The sequence below is a fragment of the Marmota marmota genome, unplaced genomic scaffold (genome assembly GCF_001458135.2).
Source record: "Marmota marmota marmota unplaced genomic scaffold, marMar, whole genome shotgun sequence".
Taxonomy (NCBI): domain Eukaryota; kingdom Metazoa; phylum Chordata; class Mammalia; order Rodentia; family Sciuridae; genus Marmota; species Marmota marmota.
Genome location: NW_026000206.1, coordinates 4,064,673 through 4,075,554, shown reverse-complemented (window position 1 = coordinate 4,075,554; position 10,882 = coordinate 4,064,673). Strand labels below are relative to the sequence as shown.

At 48.2% G+C, this 10,882-nt stretch overlaps 1 long non-coding RNA gene across 1 annotated transcript; it reads left to right on the top strand.

Moving 5' to 3' along the window:
- The first annotated feature begins 6,145 nt into the window (after positions 1–6,145).
- LOC125612748 lies at positions 6,146–10,414 on the top strand. Its single transcript, XR_007343223.1, has 3 exons — positions 6,146–6,156; positions 7,552–7,555; positions 10,297–10,414. It is a non-coding gene; the product is annotated as an uncharacterized LOC125612748 (long non-coding RNA).
- The last annotated feature ends 468 nt before the right edge of the window (positions 10,415–10,882 follow it).

Below are 10,882 nucleotides of genomic sequence, written 5' to 3'. Positions count from 1 at the left end.
CCTGCTGTTATTTTTTAAGGACCGGAGCCATCAAAAACCAAGACTTTGGATTTCTGAATGAACGTCTCTACTGTTCAAGTTGGTGGTTTCCTGTCACAAAAGCACAGGCGCGGTGGATTCTGATTGCTCCTCAGTGTGGAGCTTTCTTTTCCGGTTAGATTAAACATCCTCATTCCCTTCGATTGCAACATTTGATCTTCCATGCGTGGAATCTGTAAATTCTCCTCAAAGTTTATTTTCAGCAGATTATAACTCGCCTTTCATTTTCCAATCTGAGAAAAACCAAGTGAAAAGTGTGAGTTTTCTGGAAGAATCCCCCCCCCCCTTGTCCTCATACATAGTTAACCGAGGACTCTGCTGGGCACCACCGAGGGAAGACTCTCGTGTGTGTGTCTGCTCTGAGTGACACCTTGCTTGAATCGACTTTTCCGTATGAAGTAGCAGGCGTTACCGTGTAGCTACCGCCTCAACCACAGTTGTGGTTCCAACCATAGACTTGGGAGGGGGTTTTTGAGAGAATCCGAGCCTTGTCCCTCCATGGAGACCAATTCACTGTCCTCTCGGCCTCCCTGCTCCCTGCCTTGCCTGCCCAGAGTGAGGAGCGAAAGAGAAGGGAGGAATGCACAGGGGTATTTTGCTCACGACCCTGGCATTCTTGGGTTACAAAAGCCATGATCCTCCTCTTGGAGGTGTCTTAGGGGACTCAGGGCCCCCATCCCAGTCTCCTGCCATTGTATTCCCTCTGGTGGGTCGCACATTGCTTTTGTTAGTTCTTCCCAGTCCCACCCTTCTCTGCTCAACAATGAACCGGTTGAGGGTAGTGATTAGCGAATGTTTGTTGAGTGAATAATGAATGTCGATGTTGAATATCTCCTTGTTACTCTAAGGGAAGGAGGGAGGCGTCCCTGGCTTGATCTGAGGTGACACAGACATTGGGCAGGTCTGGTTTCCCAGTAGTCCCTGGATCCGTTTCCCAGACCTGCTGTAACACAGCATCACAAACCTGGTGGCTGAAAACAATAGCAATGAATTCTCTCACAGTTCCAGAGGCCAGAAGTCCGGTATCCAGGCCTTAGGAGGGCTACTGTCCTGCAGACGGCTCTAGGGAGAATTCTTCCTGCCTCTTCCAGCTTCCCATGGCTCAGGTGTCCCCTGCCTTGCACCTGTGTTTCTCTGCTGGCTCTCTTCTCCTGGTATCCCCCTCTTCTCTCTCATTTCTTACAAGGACATCTGTCATTGCACTTAGGGGCCATCTGTGTATCTAGCATGATCTCCTCTTGAGATCTTAGAGTAAATCACATCTACCAAGACCCCTTTTCCAACCAGGGCACGTTTACAGGTTCTGGGGTTAGGATCTGAACATGTCTTTGGGGGGCCACCATTCAACTCCCTATACACCCAGGTGTGAGTCATGCAGAGGGGACAGAGTCTTAGAGGTTCACAGGCTCCAATAGAAAGACCAGACCCCTGATTAGATCGGATTTTGGTTCCACCAACAGACAGCCAGGGCCGGAGCTTGCCCCTGCCCTCCCTCCGGTCACCCATGCTGTCCTGTTCATGGAGCAGGGACGCGCACTCAGACTGTCCTTTGCCCTTTGTGTGCAGTCAGTGCCCCTTAATGTAACAAGGAGCCTCTTCCTTCAGGACCTGGGGCCAAACATCCACAGTAATTGCTAATTACTTGTGAATATGTAGCTGAGCAACACCTGATGCCTTGGTGGACGCTGTTCTTCATGTAGAGACAGTTTGGAAAACGTCTTTCTCATTTCAACCAGGATTTGGACCAGCGTGAGTGATGATGAAAGAGAGCATCTTTCTTTTCTAAAGATTGTTCTTATTGTTCTCTCAAATCAAGGCCCTTCCAGCAGTGAACTTCTACATCCACCCCAGAAGCTAGGAGATGGCTTCTTTGAAGAAGAATCTTTTGTTTCTCTCATCACTTTGTTTATTTGGTTTAAGTCAAGACCCAACAATGCTGAATCAACCATTCAATAGTTTTTCAAAGGCACAGTTTATGAAGAATCCCCTGGAGCCCCTGAAACCTGCTGTGGAAATACCCTCTCTCCCTCACTGAAGCATCCAGGCTTTAGTTCTTTAGACTAGAAAGGAAGTGGGCAGGCTGACTAGAGGTGGAAGGTGAGGGTCCTGGGCTCTGTGCTAACTGGTAGTGCCTCAGATGGTAGTGCCTCATTTAACCCTCTCACCTAATTCACTTCAGCTTTCTCTGGGCTCTGGTGTCCCCATCTCACTTTGATTCTAGCCCTCAAACTAAGTTTCTATGATGGATGTATTTATCTCAACCATCTGCAGAACTAGTTGGGAAGCAGGAAATAGATGATCTACAGTCTTCCTCGGCAATACATCAGCTCCTCCCCACAGAGCAAGGAATTTTTTTTAGACTGTAGCTTAGAGCTCCAACCTGTTTGTGATGGGAATGCTGATGGGAAAGTGAGGAACAAGAGATGGGCGAGCGAGAAATGAAAGACAGAGACCAGGCAGAGATACACCCGAGAGTTTGTGTGTCAGAGCTGACAAATAAAGGCCATCTCTCTATAGGAGAGAGAGGCAACACAGGCTTGGGTTCTGGGACTTTATCAGGGAGGCTCAGGAATCAGAGCCAGGTGGGTCCTAATGCAGGTGGTTAGGGGTTGGGTTGGTATCAGGGAGTGGTGAGCCTTTCTCAGAAATGACCTTGGGCGGGAAAGAGAGACTTTTTCCTTAAAATGGCTGCTGTCTCTTAAGATGGCTGTCCAGATGCTAAGCAAGGACCTTATCAATACGTCTTGAGTGTCCTACCCAGGTCTTAGATGATCCACTTTTTCCTCTGGTTCTGTCGTATCTGAGATGGTTTCTGAGAAAGAGGGAGAGAGAGAGAGAGAGAGAGAGAGAGAGAGAGAGAGAGAGAAGAAGAAGAAGAAGGAGGAGGAGGAGGAGGAGGAGGAGGAGGAGAAGAAGAAGAAGAAGAAGAAGAAGAAGAAGAAGAAGAAGAAGAAGAAGAAGAAGAAGAAGAAGAAGTAGTCCACGATGAAAGACGATGAAGACGACGACTACGACGGCAGCAGCACCAGGAAGCACATGATCTCAGCCAAACTTCAAAGATGTTGTGAAGGCATCTTCCTGTGTGGCCAGGAGGCGGCACAGGCTTGGTATGCAAATGGTGCTATCTGTGTCACAGTAACTTGGCCTCCTGCTTTGGAGGAATAAAGGGATAGAAGCAGAATGATTATCCTTAGCCCTTAGGGTATAGCAGATTTCAGAATAAAACTAGTAACTTGCTTTGTGCTTCTGAAGATGTGGATCCAAGCCTGCCTTGATGGAATCCTTCACCACAGTAGCATTGTTTAACCAGGGAATACTGTTTTCTTCCTTGATTTGCATAATGTGCTCCCAGTGCCTCATGGGAGTAAAACGAGAAGTAATTTGGATGACTGACAGCCTCTACTTGTTTTGGCTCAGGCTTCCTTGCATCCAACCACATCTTGGGAGGTCAGAGGTATTACTTATGATAAAAACCAGCATCTACTAAGTGCCTACCACATACCTAGCACCATGGTAAGCTGTGCTTTCAATCAACCTCATTTAATCCTCTCACCTAATCCTCAAGTTTCCCTTTTACCAAGTGACTTGGGAACTGTCTACCCTGGGTAGATTTTGAGGAAAAGAGCAATTATACTTCCTTTTAAGGTGATCTCTTGAGAACAGCCACCATTTAGATGGATAAGTTCAATGGATTTGTGAACACATTGGTCACATGACCCTAGGGTCCCCTCTCAAGTGACTTGGCGGGGCCCAAGTGCCTTGGCAGGGCTGGCCTGTCATCACTTCTGCTATCCCATCTGCTCCTCATTTTCATTGTTGCCTGCTCAGCTGGTGAGCTTGCAGCAGAACATGGGGGGATCTTTGCCCACCTAAGTGAATGGAACTTTCAAAAGCAGAGGATCTCAGTGTTCTCTTGAGGTCTCACATCATAGAGGAGCTGTGCACTGGGGGACCCTGATTGAAGAGAGATTGCGGTGGCTGGGAAGGGTGATGTTAAAAAGTCCAGGCACTTTTAAAGATGAAATTAGCATCTTTAAATATCCTTCCCTCTCCCAAAGTTAGTGGCTGGGGCTGTTTCTTCTCCAACAAGAATTGGATTCAATAGTCATTCCATTCAGATTTATCCTACATGAAGTTACAGGGTTGGGAGATGTCCAAATCCTTCTTCCTTCACCTCTCTATGGCTCTAGAGATGGTCCTAAAGATGAATTCCCTAGGGACTTTAATGGCTGCAATGGAGATCATTAAGCTGTTGGAATGGAAGTGTTGTCTTTGGACAGTGGCATCTCTACCACGGAGAAAGTCCTTATTTGGATGGAAGCTAAGCAATAACAATTATCGTTATTTTAGAAGTGATCTTCATGGGGACTTTATGCCACAAAGCCAAGCGGAGACATTTCCCCACACCTGAAGAGCACTGTCTAATGACAACAAAGCCCCTAGTGTGTAAAGCTGGGGCCAGAATCAGGACTAATAGCTGTATTAATGACAACCTCTGTTTCAGTAAATCATTTGGATTTCAGATGGACATGTGTAGAAGCAAGAAGTGTTTAAGATGTTTAACCACAGTTTTTAGTTCATGAAGTATAGATTAAAAATATCTGGGTTCCATTGAATTGTCCAAGGCAGGGAGGGGGGGACACAATACAGTGACTTGCTGAAGTCTGTATTAGTCCATTTTCTGTTACACCGCCACTTGGATAACTTTATACAGAAAAGAGGTTTATTTATCTCACAGTTCTGGAGGTTCAAGGGCACAGCACCAGCATCAGGTTGTGAGGAGGGCCTAGGGTTGATGGCATCTTAAGGGCGGGAGGGCAGGGGAGATCACACAGCTAGACAGGAAGCCATGGAGGCTGGGGATAGCCAAACTTTTTCTCAAGAGTCAGTGTCCCAAGTTAGTGTCCAAGGCAGTGCCCGTGACCTAATCACCTCCCTAAGCCCCGCCTTTTGAAGTTTCAACACCTCCTACCCAGATGCTGGGGGACAAGTGGTGTCCAACCACAGCAGAGCCGTCCCAGGAGAACATCTCAGACTCCAGCAGAAGCATTGCATATGTGCACGCATCTCCCAGGGTTCCTCCTTTGCCATGATGGCTTCTTGGCATAACCTTGGAAACGCAGCTGCCTGGGAAGACAGTTCCGCCTTCACCCGGGCTTAGCTGCGGGGCTGGTGTTGCGAGTAGGACATCCAGTCAGTCTCCAGCATCACAGGATTAGAGAAACTCCACAGCCATTGACATTTGCCTTTACTGAGGAAGGGCGTTGGTGGGCAACCTTTGCCCTTGAGGACATAAACTCTGGGAGTGACGTCAGCCTTTCTCTCAGTTTTCTGGTCACTGTCCAGGGACTGTCTGTGGTCTTAGCCTCACATTCTTCTGCTCTGATACCACCAGGGTCAACTTCCCTCCCTCCGATATGTATCCTGGGCCCGATGTTTACAGGATAATCAAGGAGCACCACTCAACATTACAGTGTGTCTCTAGGGTTGTTTGGTTTGAAAGTCTTTTGCTAAGTAGCCAGAATAGCCATAAACTGCTAGAGTTGTGCTAATGATGACCATAAAATTTATTACAGAAAGTGTCTGTAATCTTCCTGAGAGATGTCCTTTCTTGATCACCGTCATGCTGATGGCATTTCCATGGTTAGAATTTTATCATGGCCTGTGTTTTGCTCAGGGTCCCCTAACTCGCCCAGAGCCACAGCCTGTCAGCTAGAAGCTCCTTTTGGGAATTTGGTTTTATTAATATGTTATGGCTAGTGGCCTTTTAATTAATGTTGAATAAAAATGGGATTCTAAAAGCCTCACAGAAGACTTTTCGCTTGGGTGTCAAAATGATGTACAGGGATTAATAAGCTTTAAATCACCATCACAAGAGATAGTTTAAATGCCATTTTGATCATAAGGCATTGACTGGAATGTGTTTATAATTAAAAAAGTAGTGTGTCCTGGGGAGAAAATTTCTATATGATCTTACCATTATGAAATGTGATACTTCTGCTGAACAACTGGTATGTGCTGAACCCACCAACAGTGCGAGGGTGGCGGCAGGAACAGCTTACCAGGGCTGTGTTGGTGGCCCACCCCACATCTTCATGGGACGCCTTCATGGAATGTGTTAGCTTTATGTATCTTTCCCCTTTTCCTTCCACCCTCCTGACTTACCCAACCTAGACTGCACACGTATCCCCTGTACCTCTTCTGGACAAAGGTGGAGTATAAAGGAATGAATAGAACCTAACGTTTACATAGAACTCATCACGTGTCAAATGGTGCGCTATTTATAGGCATTGTCTCCTCTGATTCTCACAGTAACTTCACAATGTAGGTCTTATTATTCTCTTTATTTTATTTTTGTACCGGGCGTGGAATCCAGGGGTTCTCTACCACTGAACTACATCCCTAGCCCTTTTTATTTTTGAGATGGGGGTCTCCCTAAATTGCTGAGGCTGGCCTCGAACTTGCAATCCTCTTGCCTTCGCCTCCTGAGGGATTACAGGTTGCACCCCAGTGCCTGGCTAATCTTCCCATGTTGAAGATAAGGAAACTAAGGCTTGAGTGATGATAGACTTGCCCAAGGTCCCCGCTTGTCAGTGCCAGGGCAGGATTTAAGGGTTTGTCAGAATCCCGAATCATTGGGTCATACCATTTTGTGTGTGAGTGTGTGTGGATGAACATCATGTTGAAACCTTGCTCCTCAGCTGTCCGGGACCGTTGGGACTGGATTTCAGGGTAGGTCTACACCTCCGGGAGGAACTGGTGACAGGTCAGGGCAGAGGTCCCATGAAACCTACTAGTCAAGCTCAAGGGAGAGGGAGTCCCTCATGGTGATCACGGGACACTTGGAGCCCCAAGTGGCGCCCCTCCTTCCCTGTACTCATGGGCCAGCAGCTCTGGGGAAGCACAGGCTGTTGGCAGTGGATTTTGTTCAGAAAAGACAGCAGACTCCATTCCGCCCCCTGTCCTCCCCATTATGCGACCGTCTACTGTAACCTTCTCCTTTCCATATACTTAGCAGCACTCTTCAAAGGGTCTGTCTGCAGCATCAGAGAGGGGATTCCCATCAGTTCTGGCTTATTCCCGGCTGGATCGGCTGGATTGTGCCATGGTGAACTCTAGCCCAGCCTGCCTGGCTCCTGTCTGCACCCCCTGTGGGGTGTTTGGTCCCTTCCCACCTTCAGGGCGAGTTCTTTTCTTTCCGAGGGCTACACACCTCTTTGCTGGAGACCTGGAGGCGAGCATGACTTGGATACTAAATAATCTAACCACAGCACCAGCCACTCTCATGAGGCAACTTCTGGGTGCCAGGCACACTGCTGGCGCCACACATCCATTATCTTATTTATTTTTCTCAGTAGCCTGTTTCTCCTAAATCTGTTTCTCTTGCTAAAAGCGTGCGAAGACATCTCCAGCTGCACACACATGTGCGAGCAGGGGAATTTTCATGAGTTTTTAGATTATCGACTTCTTGATTCTGGGCTCTACAGCATCAGGTAACATTAACAATGGCAGTAATGTCACTGGGTACCCACATGGGCCAGGTGTGTGGCAGGCTCTTCATGTCCATCTCTCCTGGTCCCCTGCTACTGCGTGAAAGGGTCTTGTTCCCCTACTTTAATTGATGAGGGAATTGGGGCTCCTCCCTACCCTAACCCTAACCTAACTCTCTGTGACTGGACCTGGTTCCCCGAGCTGCTCCTAGGGCCTGGGCTCTAGCTGCATGGCTCCTGCATGACCCTCAGGAATGCATGGCTGAGGATGAGAGTGGGAGAGGAGGAGGGTGGGTGATTGACAGGCCTGGGTGGCCTTCAGCATCAGAGACGGGATTCCCATCAGTTCTGGCGTATTCATGGCTGGATCGTGCAGTGGTGAACTCTAACCCAGCCTGCTTGGCTCCTGGGGTGCTCGCTGACCCTCTCTGGGCATCTCAGGTACTCAAGTCAGCTGATTCCATCTCAGTCCCATGCCTTATTATTATTATTTTTTTAAATGAATGACCACTCAGTTATCTGCAGAGAGTAATCCAAAGATATTATGTTTCTCATTTGCCTTAGGTTGACCACATCTTGCACCTGCATCCCATCTGCCAGGGCGCAGGGCTGCTGAACTGCAGAACCCAGAAAGTAAACATCTCCATAGAAACTGGAGGCTTCGTGGGTTAGACTTCAGGATGGGCCCTCCTGGAGAGGCCTGCTGATCAGAACTGCTTCCTCTCAGGTCCTGGGCTTGGGGTCAGTTGTGACCACTCACCTGTGACAATCGTATGAGCCTTTGCTGGTGAATGAGTGGGAAGTGCACATGAACGTGCATACCTGTGGATATGTGTGTGCCTATGTGTGTGTGCATGGCTGTGCATCAGTGTGGTTGAGTAGAAATGTGCACCCCGTGTAGTACGTGTGTGTGTGTGTGTGTGTGTGTGATCGTGACTTTGTGGGGAGTTATATATGTGCATAAATGAGAATGTGAGAATGTGTGTGATGGGTATAATGGGTATATGTGTCCATGTGTGCTTACGTGTGTGTGACTGCACATGACTATATTTATGGGAGTATATGTTCCACTGTGTGCAATAGTGTCAACGTGTGCATGTGTGACTGTGTGCTTGTGGGAGTGTCACCGTGTATGTGTGTATGTGTGTGCTTGTAGGTCACGTTCACATGTGGGTGTGTTCGCGTGACTGAGGGATGTGTGCCTCTGTATGTGAGAGTGTGTCTCTGTGTGCTCATGTGTGTCCCTGTGCATTTAGGGCACCCCCCTCCCCCCGCATGGTTGGAGACGCTGGCGGGCGGTGCTCTCCATCTCTCCGCATGTTGATATTATCACTTCAGCTTCCCAAGTCTGGCAGGAGACGCAGAATTAAACACAGACGCTCTGGTGCCAAAACAAAATCGCAAAAAGATTTGAAGCCCCCGTTCCCTAAACTTGCAGCCTATCAAACTGGGAACAAGCCTGGCTTTGTTTTATTTCCTGCATCGAATGGGGTAGAACAGTCTGGAGCCACATTGGTTCTGATAGAAGAGCTGACTCCAAGCCAGGGAATTTAAAATTGCTGAAACCCAAAGCAGAATGGAGCCGGCAAGATGCAATGGGAAGCCGGAGAGCCTGTGGGAAGAGAAGAGAACTTCTTACCTGGGTTAGGTGCAAGATGTGGCAGCCCAATTTTGAGAAATACAGAAACAAAGAGAAAGAAAAGGTGTCAGGGCAGGAGCTCTCTCCTAGGAATGCCTCCCCTTGATCTGGGGCCAGCTGGGTGCAGAGTGTTGGTAGCTATGAAGGACAGCAGGCAGGGCAATGGTGTCCAGGAGAAAGGGCTCTCATGGCTGATCCTTAATGTCACAGTGGGGGAAACGAGGTCCCAGCAGGGAAGCCACCTCCTATAGCACAGGGGACCTGGGTTCCAGCAGCTGGCAATTGGGTCTCTGACTTCCAGTCCAGGGCTCCTGCACATTGAGGCACTGAGGGGAGCCAAGAGCTGCCTTTTGCTGGGGTCTTGCCTGCTCCCTGAGGCCCCACTGGCTCATCATTTCACTTTCTGAAAACGACTTTTCCTGTTATTTGGAGCCTCTGATCTTGCATTGGTCTGAGTTTCCTGGGTGCTGTAGTAGTGTTTGGCACAGCGATTTTGACTAATGAGCCCCCTCTTCATCTACCTCCTAGCTACTGATGACAATCCCAGGTGGCTGGGCTTGGTTGTGACTCTGAAGCAGAAGGGTTTGTAGAGGGTCCTGTATGGCCAGAGCAGGAGTTGAATCTGGGGACAGAGGGCTGATGAAGAGAATCATCTCATGACCCAGAGTGGCACCCTCTCTAGCTGGGTCCTGGAGTCTGGTAGAATTCAAGGCTCATCACCACCTCCCAGAGTGTTGATGGTGACATCTGCTGCAGTGTGCCCAAGACCATGGGGAGCACAGGACCCACAGCCTAGTTTCTGTTATTGGACTGGAACTTAGAAGCTCCAACTGGAAGTTCCGGGAAGAGGAACTTGGAAACTTGTAAGTGTGTATCTGCATGCCCCCCCCATTCCCCCCCCCCCCCCCCCCCGTCCCCTACTCAACATGAATAATTTTTAATTTAAAAAGCCCTTGTTAGATATGGGGGTAGGTATTACACCCATCCCAGATGGCAGGAGGCTCTTTTTGTGTGTTAATAATGAAGCCAGATTTAAAATTAGGTAGTCAGTGTAGTTAGGTAAATCGGGTCTAATATCGAGTGAAATCTAAAATGGAGGCCATGCTGACAGTGATTCCGGAAACGCAGGAAGTCCCAGAAAGGCCCTAGGCCAAAGTCTACCCCAAAGAAATGTTAATGGAGCCCAGGAAACAGCCCCCAACAGATTTGGAGATAGCCCATCTCAGAGAAGTGATAAGCCCATCCCCCAAAGTGATAATTAAGTCCTTCCTGCCCAGATTACTTGTTTGGCCCACCTGTGTCCTAACCCTTCCCCCTTGCATTCCATCACCAAACCTATAAAAAGGGGAACACATTTGCCTGCCAACGGATTCCACCTCTTGGGTCCCTTTCTTCCTCCGGGAGAAGTCTTTTCTGCTGTCCTTTAATAAACTTCTAATTTCTACTCTGACCTTGCCTTTCTGGTGTTATTCTTCAACATCGGGGAAGCAAGGACTCGTCACCGGCCAACAGCGGTAACAATAACAGGGGGGTGAATATTTAGGTTTTGCGTCATGAACCCTATTGAAGTCTGAGGAAGTCTTGGATCCCTTCTTAGAACAATGCCTTAAACACATAAAGTAAAATATACAGAATTACCAAGGAAGCCAAACATATTGAGGTATACGTATCAAAATATTTTTTAAAAATTTGGATCTAGTAATAGATGTGCCTC